General features: G+C 38.5%; 1 pseudogene; it reads right to left on the bottom strand.

Annotated features, from left to right (window-relative positions):
- Positions 1 to 13,938: 13,938 nt before the first annotated feature.
- On the bottom strand, positions 13,939 to 14,385 carry LOC149126540 (microtubule-associated protein 1 light chain 3 beta pseudogene; annotated as a pseudogene).
- Positions 14,386 to 15,679: the final 1,294 nt, after the last annotated feature.

The following is a 15,679-nucleotide window of genomic DNA, read 5'->3' as shown; positions in this document are numbered from 1 at the left end:
TATGTATGTATTCATAGATACACAGGTTTTTAAAATATTCATACTAAGTATGGACTTACACTTCTTTAATCTGCTAATATATCATATATAACTTTCAATGTAATTGTTGATTATGAGTATTTATCACTCATATTCACAGATTTACAACATTAATATCAAAATACTATTTCTCGAACTTTAAGAAAAAGTGGAATATCACAGAAAACAGAATAGCAATTTGTATTGTTTCCCTTGTGTCTTCATTTTTATTAATATAAAGAAAACATATTTCATTTATTTCATAGACACAGTTTTAAGAAGATAATCATACTTCCCTCTCTCCCTCTCATCAATCCCCTCTCCTTTCTTTGTTTTTTTTTTTATTTTTTTGCACTAACATAATTTCAATTTACTTTATAATTACAGGCTTAATGCACCATTAACCATAATATTCAACAAGTAAACTGTAGACAGACATCAGGAATATAGACAAAGGCTATATTTAATAATCAAATGATAAGATGTCAGTCTTTTTTGGTATTCTATATTAACTACTACATATCAAAGAAAACAAATGATATTTGTCTTTTTAGGACTTGCTTATTTCACTAAATATACTGGTCTCCAGTTACTTCTATTTTGTTGAAAAAGACAGTTTTAATTGTTCTTTTCTGGCTTTCCTTTGAAAGAGTGAAAGAGTGCATTTGAAAGCACGGATCCTGATTATGCAGACCCAGGTTGTGGGTTTCACTCCACTATTCAGTGCCAAGTTATATTAACGTTGTCCCTCTATGAAACTCTTTCCTCCATGTAAAAATGCTACACAGTAATAATAACAATAATATTAATGACTTCCAAAAGCAATAACTGTGAGAGGAATAATGCATGTAAATCCCCTAGTGTACTACCTAGAACATAACAAACTCCCAACAAATGGTATAATCTGATAAAACACAGCCAGGAGTCTAGGCGGAGTTCCAGTGACCTAATTAACTTTTTCCACCAATGAACAAACTAATTTCCTTTGTGTGAAAACACTGATTTTGTAGTCACTTGGGAAAAAAAGTTACTGAAACTATTAAAATCATAAAAAGTAGTTGAGAGACTCTGAAAGGTATCTTATAAGGTTTTCATAAAACCAATGTCAAGAATATGAGGATAAAACAATAAGAAGATACGTATCACTGTGAAGTATTAGCAAATGCCTTACAAATTTTGAACAATAAAAAGTGAAAACTGTACTTTCATTTATGTGAATATGTTTTCACGTATTTATGTTATATTTACATAAGTAAAATATAATTAGCACAAAATTTAAAATTTTACAGCAAAGGAATTATTGTATATGTTTACTTATAAATATTGTATTGCATTTATCATTTATCTAAAAAATTCTACATTAGAAAGTAATGTATGATCACAGTGAAATAAACTTTCTTCATGAAATATATACATTTTTGACTATGAATTGTTTTAATTGGAAAAATCATTACTTATAAACAAATACTATAATTACAATGGTATAATTACTAAGAATATAATTACCAAGTATTGTTTCAATGAAAATAATTAAGTGATAATGTGAGAAAAATATTGAAAGACAAAATTGTTGAAATTTGATAGAATAATATCTGAACAAAAAAGAATAAATATGCTTTTAAATATGTAAATATTTTAATGATTCCACTTTGGAGCCAGATTTCTGTTAATGCACACTCACGGAGGCAGCAAGTACTTGGGCTTTGGCCTGGCCCAGACCTCATTGTTGCAGGCATCTGGGGTATGAACCAGCAAATGGGAGACTTCTCTCCATTCTCTGTTTCTCTGCCTTTCAAATAAATAAAATTAATTATAACTAAGAAGAAAAACTGTTAAACACTTGATTTTTTTATAAAAGGAAATAGTACTACATCATTAGCAAGTGTTTTAGTTCATAACTGATGAAACAGTTTAGCATTAGGGGAAAAAAGATCCTATTTATTTGCTCCCATCAATTGGTCAAAAAGTCTAAACATGCCATTAAGTCATGTAGATAGTCCCTTGAAAAGAAACTTTATTCCATTCTTTTTGACAGGCAGAGATAGACAGTGAGAGTGAGAGACAGAGAAAGGTCTTCCTTCCATTGGCTCACCCCCCAAAATGGCTGCTATGGCTGGTGTTGCGCTGATCCGAAGCCAGGAGCCAGGTGCTTCCTCCTGGTCTCCCATGCGGGTGCAGGGCCCAAGCACTAACGCCATTCTCCACTGCCTTCTCGGGCCACAGCAGCGAGCTGGACTAGAAGAGGAGCAACTGGGACAGAATCCAGCGTCCCAATCGGGACTAGAACCCAGGGTGCTGGCGCCACAGGCGGAGGATTAGCCTAGTGAGCCACGGAGCCAGCCCTATTACATTTTTTTAAAAACTAAAAACATGGATTTGAGACTGTCAAGGTAATCTGAATTATGAATAACATATACATTAAGACTACCAACATTGTACTGTACATTGAAACTAAAGATCTCTTTCCTAAATTAAGCACTTCTTGAGCACTCCTCATTCCTAGTGTTAATTCTTCTCAAAGTTTCTGTTAAAATAAATGGCTCAGAGATACATTAGTTCTCCAGAATAATAAAAAAATAATTAAGCACACAGAGAAACTTCTCCATCACCCCAATTTCCTAGAAATTACTGAAAACACACTTAAACAAACAAATAAATGTGGAATATTGCAGAAATATATAAGGAATCCAAAAGAATAGGAGGCTTGGAATGTGTAGGGGAGGATTATCATTTTATGAAATAAACCAATGACAAGTCAATAAATAAGAGAAATACTTAATTTCACAATTAAATATATTCCAAATACAATCCTAACACAGTACCAATTTTATAGCTAAATATAGAACTTGTCTCAAGAAGCTTTTCCACTGGGGAGTCTGCAGTGATGCAAATCCTTATATGTAGCAGGTTCAAGAATAAATTTTCACAGGATGAAAACTAATTCACCAATATATGTCAAAGTCCTCAGATTTTGTTACAGAAATATAATTATGTTTTGGGCCATCAGGCTGTTGAAATGTATACTAAAATCTTAAAATTTGTAAGTTTTGAATGGGCAATTCTGCTATCACAAATTACGCTTATAGTACAAATGCAATAAAGTATGTATAGAAAGATTCAGCTTCAAGAAGCTTAGCACAAAATTGCTCATGAAAGAAAAATTTTTTTTTTTTTTTTTTTTTACACACAGTGAGAAGGACAGACAGATAGAGAGGTCTTCCGTCCACTGGTTCACTCCCCAAATGGCCACAACAGCCAGAGCTGCGCTGATCTGAATCCAGGAGCCAGGAGCCTCCTCTGGTCTCCCACGTGGGTGCAGGAGCCCAAGGATTGGGCCATCTTCCACTGCTTTCCTAGGTTACAGCAGAGAGCTAGATTGGCAGTGGAGCAGCTGGGACTAGAACCAGCACCCACATGGGCTGCTGGCACCACAGGCAGAGGATTAACCTACTGTGCCACAGGGGTAGCCTAGCCCCCAACCTACATGTCTTTAAAAGGGAGTTGCTTGACTAAAAACTGCTTTAATACTTCCACTAGCACTTCTATCACCAACACCCCAAATTATAATAATCGTGTTTTCTAAGCTTTCATTCATGTCAGGCAATGTCGCTCCCCCTCTTCGTGGAGGAACGACACAGGACCCTGCGCTGTTCTTTCGTCTGCTCGGCCCTCCCCGGGTTTGCTGCTGGTTCTTCCCGGGTTGGCTACTATCCCTTCCACCTCCGTGGAAGGGCAGTTCCCCCTGGCCACATTCCCCACTTCTGCAGGGGAGCGGCACACCGCCGGCCGGCTTTCTCGGGGGCTGCACAGGTGTTCCTTCAGCTAGATGTTCCCCTTAGATGTTCCTGGTGCATGCCGTCTCTCTCCTCCTTTATAGTCCTCCTCTGCCAATCCCAACTCGGCTGCCCACACGCCGAGTATGCTGCTCTCCTCCAATCAGGAGCAAGTCCTACAGTTTATTGGTTGAACTGGAGGCAGCTGTGTAGAAGCTGTTTTCTTCTCTCCCAGCGCCATATTGTGGGAGAGCAGGTGCATAGAATAAGTCTTAATTCCAGTAACAGTCTAGTCCGAGCTGCTCCCCACAAGGCAATATTGTAACTGACATGAATTATGTTATTTTATTCCTAAAGAAACTCTACAAGGATGTGTTGGGGTTATTCTTATCCCATTCTGTACAAAAGGATGACACAAATGATCTTACCCCCTTACCAATTTTTTTTTTAACCATCATTTATCTCACTGTCCTGGTACATATCTGCTTTGACGGCCTACTCCCATACTTGGATTCCTCTAGAGCCTTTATTGTTTTTCTATTTTGTATACTTTCAGTACCACCCATTCAGGATATATTTGAGGAAAAAAAAGGAAAGTACAAAAGAGAATAAAACAGAACAGCAGAGCAGAGGAACGGGTGCAAAAGTAGAAGAAAAAGCTGGCGCCACTGCACACTAGGCTAATCCTCCGCCTGTGGCGCCAGCACCCTGGGTTCTAGTCCTGATTGGGACGCTGGATTCTGTCCCACTTGCTCCTCTTCTAGTTCAGCTCTCTGCTGTGGCCCGAGAAGGTAGTGGAGAATGGCGTTAGTGACTGGGCCCTGCACCTGCATGGGAGACCAAGAGGAAGCACCTGGCTCCTGGCTTCGGATTGGCACAGCGCAGGCTGTAGCGGCCATTAGGGAGGTGAGCCAATGGAAGGAAGACCTTTCTCTGTCTCTCTCTCTCTCACTGTCTAACTCTGCATGTCAAAACTTTAAAAAAAAAGTAGAAAAAAGAAAGAAAGAGGGGAGGGAAAAAGAGAGAAATGAAAGGAAAAAGGGAGAAAGAACATAGGGTTAGGATGAAACAAAAGATGTGAAAGGATGAGGATCAAAACAAAAAATGCTGGTAATGAAAGTGTGTTTTAATAATCAAAAAGAAATTTGAGAGAGTTTATTAACATACTAATTAGAAGTAGAGTTAATTATCTTTTAATACATGAAAAAGTGGGTAATACTATTTTCAGCAGTTCAAGTCTATCTTTGTGATACCACTTTTATAAACTCTACTCATGTTAAAGAGTGGGCACCTGCATGGGAGACCAGGAGGAAGCACCTGGCTCCTGGCTTCAGACAGAAATTGCAACAGTAATAAAGGCCCTCCCAACAAAGAAAAGCCCAGGACCAGATGGATTCACTGCTGAATTCTACCAGACATTTAAAGAAGAACTAACTCCAATTCTTCTCAAACTATTCAGAACAATCGAAGAAGAGGGAATCCTCCCAAATTCTTTCTATGAAGCCAGCATCACCTTAATCCCTCAGCCGGAAAAAGATGCAACATTGAAACAGAATTACAAACCAATATCCCTGATGAACTTAGATGCAAAAATCCTCAATAAAATTCTGGCCAATAGAATGCAACAACACATCAGAAAGATCATCCACCCAGACCAAGTGGGATTTATCCCTGGTGTGCAGGAATGGTTCAATGTTCACAAAACAACCAATGTGATACACCACATTAACAGACTGCAGAAGAAAAACCATATGATTATCTCAATAGAGGCAGAGAAAGCATTTGATAAAATACAACACTCTTTCATGATGAAAATTCTAAGCAAACTGAGTATGGAAGGAACATTCCTCAATACAATCAAAGCAATCTATGAAAAACCCACAGCCAACATCCTATTAAATGGGGAAAAGCTGGAAGCATTTCCACTGAGATCTGGTAGCAGACAGGGATGCCCACTCTCACCACTGCTATTCCATATATTTCTGGAAGTTCTAGCCAGAGCCATTAGTCAAGAAAAAGAAATTAAAGGGATACAAATTGGGAAGGAAGAAGTCAAAACAATCCCTCTTTGCAGATGATATGATTCTGTATTTAGAGGATCCAAAGAACTCTACTAATAGACTATTAGAACTCATAGAAGAGATTAGCAAAGTAGGAGCATAGAAAATCAATGCACAAAAATCAACAGCCTTTGTAAACACAGGCAATTCCTCAGCTGAGAAAGAACTTCTAAGATCAATCCCATTCACAATAGCCACAAAAACAATCAAAGCTTGGAATAAACTTAACCAAGTGGCCAGCGCCGTGGCTCACTAGGCTAATCCTCTGCCTTGCGGCACCTGCATACCGGGTTCTAGCCCCAGTCCGGGTGCCGGATGCTGTCCTGGTTACCCTTCTTCCAGGCCAGCTCTCTGCTATGTCCCGGGAAGGCAGTGGAAGATGGCCCAAGTGCTTGGGCCCTGCACCCCATGGGAGACCAGGATAAGCACCTGGCTCCTACCTTCAGATCAGCGCAGTGCGTCGGCCGCGGCGGCCATTGGAGGGTGAACCAACAGCAAAAAGGAAGACCTTTCTCTCTGTCTCTCTCTCTCACTGTCCACTCTACCTGTCAAAAAAAAAAAAAAAACAAAACATAAATGCTTTAAAAAAAAAAAAAGAAACTTAACCAATTATGTCGAAGACCTCTGAAATGAGGACTACAAAATCTTAAAGAAAGAAATAGAAAAAGATACCAAAATATGGAAAAATCTTCCATGTTCATGGATTGGAAGAATCAATATCATCAAAATGTCCATTCTCCCAAAAGCAATTTATAGATTCAATGCAATACCAATCAAAATACCAAAGACATTCTACCCAGATCTGGACAAAATGATGCTGAAATTCATATGGAGACACAGGAGACCTTGAATAGCTAAAGCAATCTTGTACAACAAAAACAAAGCTGGAGGCATCACAATACCAGATTTCAGGACATACTACAGGGCAGTTGTTATCAAAACAGCATGGTACTGGTACAGAAACAGATGGATAGACCAATGGAACAGAATAGAAACACCAGAAATCAATCCAAATATCTACAGCCAACTTATATTTGATCAAGGATCCAAAACCAATTACTGGAGTAAGGACAGTCTATTCAATAAACGGTGGGGGAAAATTGTATTTCCCCTGCAGAAGCTTTCACCCAACACAAAAATCTACTCAACATGCATTAAAGACTTAAATCTACGACCCAACACCATCAAATTATTAGAGAACATTGGAGAAACACTGCAAGATATAGGTACCAGCAAAGACTTCTTGGAAAAGATCCTGGAAGCACAGGCAGTCAAAGCCAAAATTAACATTTCGGATTACATCAAATTGAGAGCAAAATTAACATTTGGGATTACATCAAATTGAGAAGTTTCTGTACTACAAAAGAAACAGTCAGGCAGGTAAGAGGCAACCAGCAGAATGGGAAAAATATTTGAAAACAATGCAATAGATACAGGGTTAATAACCAGAATCTAAAAAGAGATCAAGAAACTCCACAACAACAAAACAAACAACCCACTTCAGAGATGGGCCAAGGAGCTCAATAGACATTTTTCAAAAGAGGAAATCCAAATGGCCAACAGGCACATGAAAAAATGTTCAGGATCACTAGCCATCAGGGAAATGCAAATCAAAACCACAATGAGGTTCCTCCTCACCCCAATTAGAATGGCTCACATTCAGAAATCTACCAACAATAGATGTTGGAGAGGATGTGGAGAAAAAGGGACACTAACCCACTGTTTGTGGGATTGCAAACTGGTAAAGCCACTATGGAAGTCAGTCTGGAGATTCCTCAGAAACTTGAATATAGTCCTACCACATGACCCAGCCATCCAACTCCTTGGAATTTACCCAAAGGAAATTAAATTGGCAAACAAAAAAGCGGTCTGCACCCTAATGTTTATTGCAGCTCAATTCACAATAGCTAAGACCTGGAACCAACCTAAATGCCCATCAACAATAGACTGGATAAAGAAATTATGGGACATGTACTCTATAGAATGCTACAGAGCAGTCAAAAACAATGAAATCTGGTCATTTGCAACAAAATGGAGCAATCTGTAAAACATTATGCTGAGTAATTTAAGCCAGTCCCAAAGGGACAAATATCAAAAGTTCTCCCTGATCGGTGACAATTAACCAAGCACCAAAAAGGAATCCTGTTGAAGTGAAATGGACACTATGAGAAACAATGACTTGATCAGTCCTTGTCCTGACTGTTGATGTACAATTTAATACTTTATACCGCTCAGTGTTTTTTTGTTGTAGTTAATGCTATTGGTTGAATTCTGTAATTAACCCACAATTATTCTTAGGTGTTTAAATTTAACTGAAAAGTGATCCCTGTTAAATATAAGAGTGGGGATAGGAGAGGGAGGAGATGTACAGTTTGGGACAAGCTCAATCGGACTTGCCCCAAATGGTAGAGTTAGAAATGTGCCAGGGGATTCCAAAACAATCCCATCAAGGTTGTATGTACCAACGCCATCTCATTAGCCCAAGTGATCAATTTCAGTTCAGAATTGATCACACTGATAGATCTAAGAGTCAAAGGGATCATATAAACAAGGCAAGTGTCTAATAATGCTGATATAATCAAAAAGAGAGAGAACCATCCAACATGGGAAGTGGGATACACAGCAGACTCATAGAATGGCAGATGTCCTAAATAACACTCTGGCCTCAGAATCAGCCCTTAAGGCTCTCAGATCTGGCTGAAGAACCCATGAGAGTATTTTAGGCATGGAAAGCCAAGACACACTGGTGAAAAAAAAAAAAAAAAAAACCTAAATGAAAGATCTCTGTGAGTGAGATCCTAGTGGAAAGAACGGGCCATCAAACAAGGAGGTACCTTTCTCTGAAGGGAGGAGAGAACTTCCACTTTGACTATGACTATGTCTGAATAAGACTGAAATCAGTGAACTAAAAAGACTTCCATAGCCTTGGCAACTCATGACTAGCACCTAGGGAGATTACTGACGCCATAAACACGAGTGTCAAATTGTTAAGCCAACAACAGGAGTCACTATGTACTTACTCCTCATGTAGGATCTCTGTCCTTAATGTGTTGTCCAATGTGAATTAATGCTATAACTAGTACTGAAACAGTATTTTACACTTTATGTTCTATGTGGGTGCAAACTGTTGAAATCTTTACTTAATGTAGACTAAATTGATCTTCTGTATATACAGATAATTGAAAATGTGTATGGGTCAGCCGCACGAGTCAAACGGAACCTAAGGGAGGGAGCGGGACTGAAAAGAGGGACAAGAGATGGCAGATAATGGAGCCAAGACAACAAGGCTGGTCAAGGCTCATTTATTCCAATGTCTCAGTGGTATTTATACATAACCAGCACAAAGAATATTTTGAGAACCGTGAAATTTTAAAAACATTAATGCTTTTAACAAATTATCTTGTCTAATTTACATTTTAATGCTCATTACTTACATTGAGCCACAAAAAATGAATTAGAAAAGTAGGCTGATTCGAATACACTGCTGCTACCAACACATTCCTCCACCACAATCTTATTTTCCAAGTTAAAGAAATTAATGATTCCCTAGAAATAATTGGTCAATTGTTAACAGTAATTCTTGTTTACCATATTCCTAAAATCAAAAGAAAAGTTTTTCTTCCCTTGAGTAATTAAAAAAACTACAAATAAAAATTATATATATATATATATTTTGAAAGTAATTTGAAATATTACAAGCTTATTCTGTAATTGAATCTTCTTGTTTGTTCACAAACACAAAATTTCAAATAAAACATTCGTTTTCAGGACAGTTTTAGGAAAATACATTTCTACTTCACTAAATTTCCAAGGATATAAGCTGCTACCCGTCTTATTTTAGCAGCTACATAATGTTATTCTCCATTATGTTTGATTGGCACAGTCATGTGCTATAATAAAATCTGTCATTGGGGCATTTTTTTTTATTTGACAGTTTTCTAAAAAAAATCTTGCACTGGAAACCAATTAAAACTTGATTTTCCCCCTTCTATTTTATCTTTATAGCATTGTCATTAACTGAGCATTCTCTGTTAATTTTTTTTTCTACCAAGAGTAAGTTGACAGCACAAAGTAATTAAATAACCTAGAAACAATTCTTTCTATAAACCACTCCCTGCCTTCTATTAGCCCATGCCTGTGCTAATGTGACAGATATGTCACTTTAGGGCTGGCAATTCATGTCCACTGAATCAGCACTTCATTCAGTTGTAGATCACTTCTTTTAAGGTTATAATATTAGAGGAAAAAGCTACTCTATTGGAAATGGCATACAGGTAAGTGTCATGATGTTTGACAACAAATATATAAAAAGTGACATTTTCAATAGGCCTATGTTTAGAAATTCAGAGACTAAAAAATAAAAACAAAAGATATCTGGAAAAGAACAGCAAAGAATAGACCAACAAATTTTCTTAGCAGCTGTAGCTTAAAAGAGGGATATCAAATTTAGATTTCAGTAGAATCAAAATGATTCAGAACATTTTCTTTAATTAATTATCATGCTTTAATGTTGATACCTTCTCAAAATATATTCAAATGTTGATGTTTTGGCTGAAACTTGGCTTAAATTATTTCAGTATTCAGACCACACTTCACCTTTTTTTAAAAGATTTATTCATTTATTTGAAAGGCAGAGCTACAGAGAGGCAGAAGCAGAGAGAGAGAGATCTCTCATATGCTGGTTCACTTCCCAAAAGGCCGCAAGGGCCACAGCTGGACTGATCCAAAGCCAGGAGCCAGGAGCTTCTTCCAGGTCCCCCACACAGGTGCAAGGGCCCAAGGACTTGGGCCATCTTCTACTGCTTTTCCAGACCATAGCAGAGAGAGCTGGATTGGAAGTGGAGCATCAAAGACTCAAACCAGTGCCCATATGGGATGCCAGCTCTGCAGGCAGCGGCTTTACCTGCTACACAACAGTGCAGCCCCGACACTTTACTTTCTAATTAAATACAAATTTAGTTAAGAATATCAGTTAATAGGTTGTAAGTTACTCAGAAATACTCAAGATCATGCATTTTTGGGTTCTGTTGTTCTTTTTCTATTGAACTAGCTTTGTTCTACTTGTAATTTCTCAGCTACAAAATAATAGTTTGGCTATTTGGTCTTAGAATATAACATAATATCTCTCATACTGATAAACTAGAAATTAAAGCAATAATCTTTTTTGTGGAAATATTGATTTTCTAAATAAAATTAATACATAATATACCAGTCAGGAAGTATTTTTCATTCATTAAAAAGATTCATTAAATAACCACCATGTGCATGAACTAGACCCAAAAAAGTGAATGAAATGTAATCAAACACTACACAGAATGAGTCTACACATAGAATTTCTATGTCTTTTTCCTTCCATTTTTATTGATTCTTGTAGGTGCTTTCATTCGTTTGGCCTTGCTCAAATGGAAACTCTGTGATAAATAATTGGTGACATATCATTTTGATCAAACTACATTCCTAATATAATTATGCCAGTAAGATAAAGTTTTTATGAGTTACTATTTTTTAAAAAATTATTTGTTTTCAAAGAGTTACAGAGAGGGAAACACACACACACACACACACACACACATACATATATATATGAAACAAAAAGAGAGAGAGAGAGATCTTCTATCCATTTATCCATTGACTCACACCCCAGACAGCCACAGTGGCCAGTTCTGGGACAGGATGCCATGAGCCAGGCACTTCTTCTGGGTCCCCACATAGGTGGAGGGGCCCAGGGACTTGGGCCATCATGTGTTTCATTCCAAGGCCATTAGCAGGAAGTTGTATCAAAAATGGAACAGCCTGCCCACATGAGATGCCAGCGTCACAGACAGTGGCTTTACCTGCTACACCACAATCCTGGCCCCATGAGTTATTTTTTGAAGAAAGCTTTGAATTTAAACAAATGAGATTATTTAGGTTCCCTTGAATGAATGCATTTTTTAATTCCAGTATTTTTATAAAACAATAAAATCTCATTTATAAAATACATTATTATATCCTCAAATTGATTGAATTTTAGGTAAAACTACTGCCCAGAGAAAACCAATTTTTTTGCAAAAGTTTATTTTAAAAGCAGACTACTCACTCTGATGAAATTATTTATGTATAAAGTCTGAAAGTTCAGAAAAAGATCATGGAATTATTAGGAATAGCTAAGCTTATTACTTACACTAAAATGTATAATTGAGAAATTGCGCATCATTTTCTTTTGTAATCGAACATCATTATGCCAACAAGAACCCTATACCCTTCCCAATTTTATATAACTGTTTGGTAAAAACTCACTATATATACTTACCAGATTGAGATTTCTTCTATAGACATTCTTACTTAACATGTCAGAAATACCAGTTGAATACCTACTAAATCTCTCTAAATGTTATGGAAACAGGATATGCTAATGATCAACTAAACATTCTAGTATCATGAAAAATTTACTTTATGTGATAGGAGACAGTAGGAAAAAAAAAAAAAAACATGTAAGGTCAACTCAATAAATCTATTAAAAAAAGGGAAACCAGATAAGGATTCAATTGTATAATGTGTTCTCTTACAGAATTATGTGGAACATTCACTCTGAGGAAATTTCAACAGAAACTTGAGTGTAATAACAGATTGGGCCATTAAACATCTTGGGCAGTGGGGCAGGCGTGTAGCACAAAGAGTTAAACTGCTGTTTGAAATAGTCACATCTGGTTTTCCAGTGCCTCCATAGAGTCATGCCTCCACTTCCAATTCTGTTTCCTGCCAAAGCACCAAGGAGAGAGCAGATCATGGCACAAGTATTGTGACACTGATTCCTGACACCAATGTGGGAGACCTGGACGGAATTCCTGACTCCTAATTTTGGAGCGACCCAGCCCCAGGTGTTGTGCATGCTTGAGAGTGAGCTAGTAGATGGAAGATCCCATTTTCTCTCTTTCTCTCTCTCTCTCTCTCTCTCTCTCTGTGCGTGTGTGTGTATGCTCTGCTTTTCAAATAAATAAATCTTATTTTAAGGGGGCGGCACTGTGGCAGCGGGTTAAAGATGTGACCTGCAGCACCGGTATTGCATATGGGTGCCAGTTCGAGTCCCGGCTGCTCCATTTCTGATCCAGCTCCCTGCTATGGCCTGGGAAAGCAGGAGAAGATGGCTCAACTCTGTGGGCCCCTGCACCTGCGTGAGAGACCTGGGATAAGCTCCTGGCTCTTGCTTCAGATCAGCTCAGCTCTGGCAGTTGCAGTCATTTGGGGAGTGAAAGAGCAGATGGACGACCTCTCTCTCTCTCTCTCTCTCTGGCTCTACCTCTCTCTATAACTCTGTCTTTCAAATAAATAAAATAAATATTTTTAAAAAATCTTATTTTAAATTTTTTGAAAAGGCATTGTAAGCAGAGGCAAGGGCAAAGACTTGTCATAAAAAGACCTTTTATGTTCATGGCCCTCATTGCAAGAATTTACTTGGTAAGATATGTTAAGGTTTGGTGGAGAATTTATAAAAATTATCTATGAAAGGCTATGTGAGGGAATTTTTTTCTACTATTCACAAAAAATAATCTTTCAGGTATAACTTTCTCTCCTTCAGGTAATTTCATGAAATTCATATGCAGATTCAGGAGCATCGTGCTATCTCCCAGACTACCCTTCCTCCTGACATGCTCTCACCTTTCCTCGTCCTTCCTCTCTTATTCCCTCTCTAATTTTTGCAATGATCTACTTTCAGTTTACTTTACACTCATAAGATTAACACTACATTAAGTAAAGAGTTCAACAAATAGTAAGAAGAAAAAACTGTTTCTCAACAGCAGAGACAAGGGCTGTAAACAATCACGGAATCTCAGAATGTCAAATTTTACTCCATTACATTGCCTTTTTGGGTACTCTATTAGTTACCACAGATCAGGGAAAACATATGATATTTGTGGATTTTTTTTATTTTTTTGTTATTTTACTGGCGACTCAGAATGCAAAGTATTTTATTTTTAAACCCCTGAAATTTGAAAACAAAACAGCCTAGGTTAAATCATAGTTTTCCAATGCTGAATGCAATCCCTTGCAGCTGTTTTTCTGCTTGAAAGACAAAAATAACTTCCTACACCTCCCTAGACGGAACACTAGTTGAATGGACTGATTAAGTGGACATTGGTCGCGCTGGGGACATCCCTTCCCTCATAAGGGCTAGACGCCACGCAGCGGCCTCGCCCCAAACTCTCCTGGGAGGCGTACACCTTGTACTGGAAGCCATCGCTGTCCTTCTCGCTCTTGTACACCTCGGAGATGGGCGTGGACACGCTCACCATGCTGTGCCCATTCACCAGAAGGAAGAAGGCTTGGTTGGCGTTAAGCTGTAGGCGCCTGCTGATGATTTTGATGAGCTCGCTCATGTTCCTGTGATCGGGTACAGGGAACTTGGTTTAATCCAGGACAGGAAGCTGCTTCTCACCCTTGCATCGTTCTATTATCACCGGGATCTTGGTGGGGCGCTGCTCCCGGATGAGCCGGAAGTCCTCCACTCACTGTTTGAAGGTACGGCGCTGCTTCAAGGTCTTCTCCGATGGCATGGCGGGGCAGCTGGGCGAAGGCGGCGGGACAGGGGGAGGGTCCCGGCAGCTCCGGCTCTGGCAACAGCGACTTCCCTTGTCCATATTTGTGTTTGTATTGGGACTGGCTTATTTCACTAAGTAAAATGGTTTTCAGTTGCATCCATTTTGTTGCAAAACACAGGATTTCATTCATTTTTATGGCTGAAAAGTATTCCATAGTGCATATATACTACAATTTCTTTATCCTGTCATCAGTTGATGGATATCTAGGTTGATTCCATATCTTAGCTATTGTGGATTGAGCTGCAATAAACATAGGCATACAGATAACTCTTTCCTATTCTGACTTCATCCCAGTTGGATAAATTCCCATTATTGGGATGGCTGGGTCATAATTTAGATCTATTTTCAACTTTCTAAGGTATCTCCATACCGTCTGACACAATGGATGCACCAGTTTACATTCCCACCAGCCGTGGATCAGGAGACTTTTTTCCCGTCATCTTCATCAGTATTTATTTGTTTGTTGATTTCTATATGAGAGCTGTTCTAACTGGGGTGAGGTGAAACCTCATTGTGGTTTTGTATTTGCATTCCCTTGATGGCTAGTAATCCTAAGCATTTATCTACTATTTTTTATTTACTATTTACGAAAAATATAGTCTTTCATGTATAATTTTGATATCAAATCATGATATACAACTTTTATTAAATTGTATGGTTGTATTACAATGTAAGTTTAATGAAGGCAACTATTGTGTTATTTGTTTTCTTTACAAAGAGTATATATTACAGGTACTGCCTGGGATGGTATAGATGAACATTTAATAGGTCACCTTTGATTGAAATTTTAACAAAAATAATTAGCACACAGTTTAATGTATTGATAGTATAGAGTACATTCATTGTATTAAAAGTGCATTAACGGCTGGCGCCGCGGCTCACTAGGCTAATCCTCCGCCTAGCGGCACCGGCACACTGGGTTCTAGTCCCGGTCGGTGCGCTGGATTCTGTCCCGGTTGCCCCTCTTCCAGGCCAGCTCTCTGCTGTGGCCAGGGAGTGCAGTGGAGGATGGCGCAGGTGCTTGGGCCCTGCACCCCATGGGAGACCAGGAAAAGCACCTGGCTCCTGGCTCCTGCCATTGGATCAGCGCGGTGCGCCGGCCGCAGCGCGCTGGCCACGGCGGCCATTGGAGGGTGAACCAACGGCAAAGGAAGACCTTTCTCTCTGTCTCTCTCTCTCACTGTCCACTCTGCCTGTCAAAAAAAAAAAAAAGTGCATTAACACTGCATACATGTATTTAAGTTTAAAA

This window comes from Oryctolagus cuniculus, chromosome 5, assembly GCF_051225735.1.
Source record: "Oryctolagus cuniculus isolate XC-2025 breed Fujian yellow rabbit chromosome 5, ASM5122573v1, whole genome shotgun sequence".
Taxonomy (NCBI): domain Eukaryota; kingdom Metazoa; phylum Chordata; class Mammalia; order Lagomorpha; family Leporidae; genus Oryctolagus; species Oryctolagus cuniculus.
The sequence above is the reverse complement of the archived record's forward strand: the minus strand, read 5'-3'. Positions and strand labels throughout refer to the sequence as shown.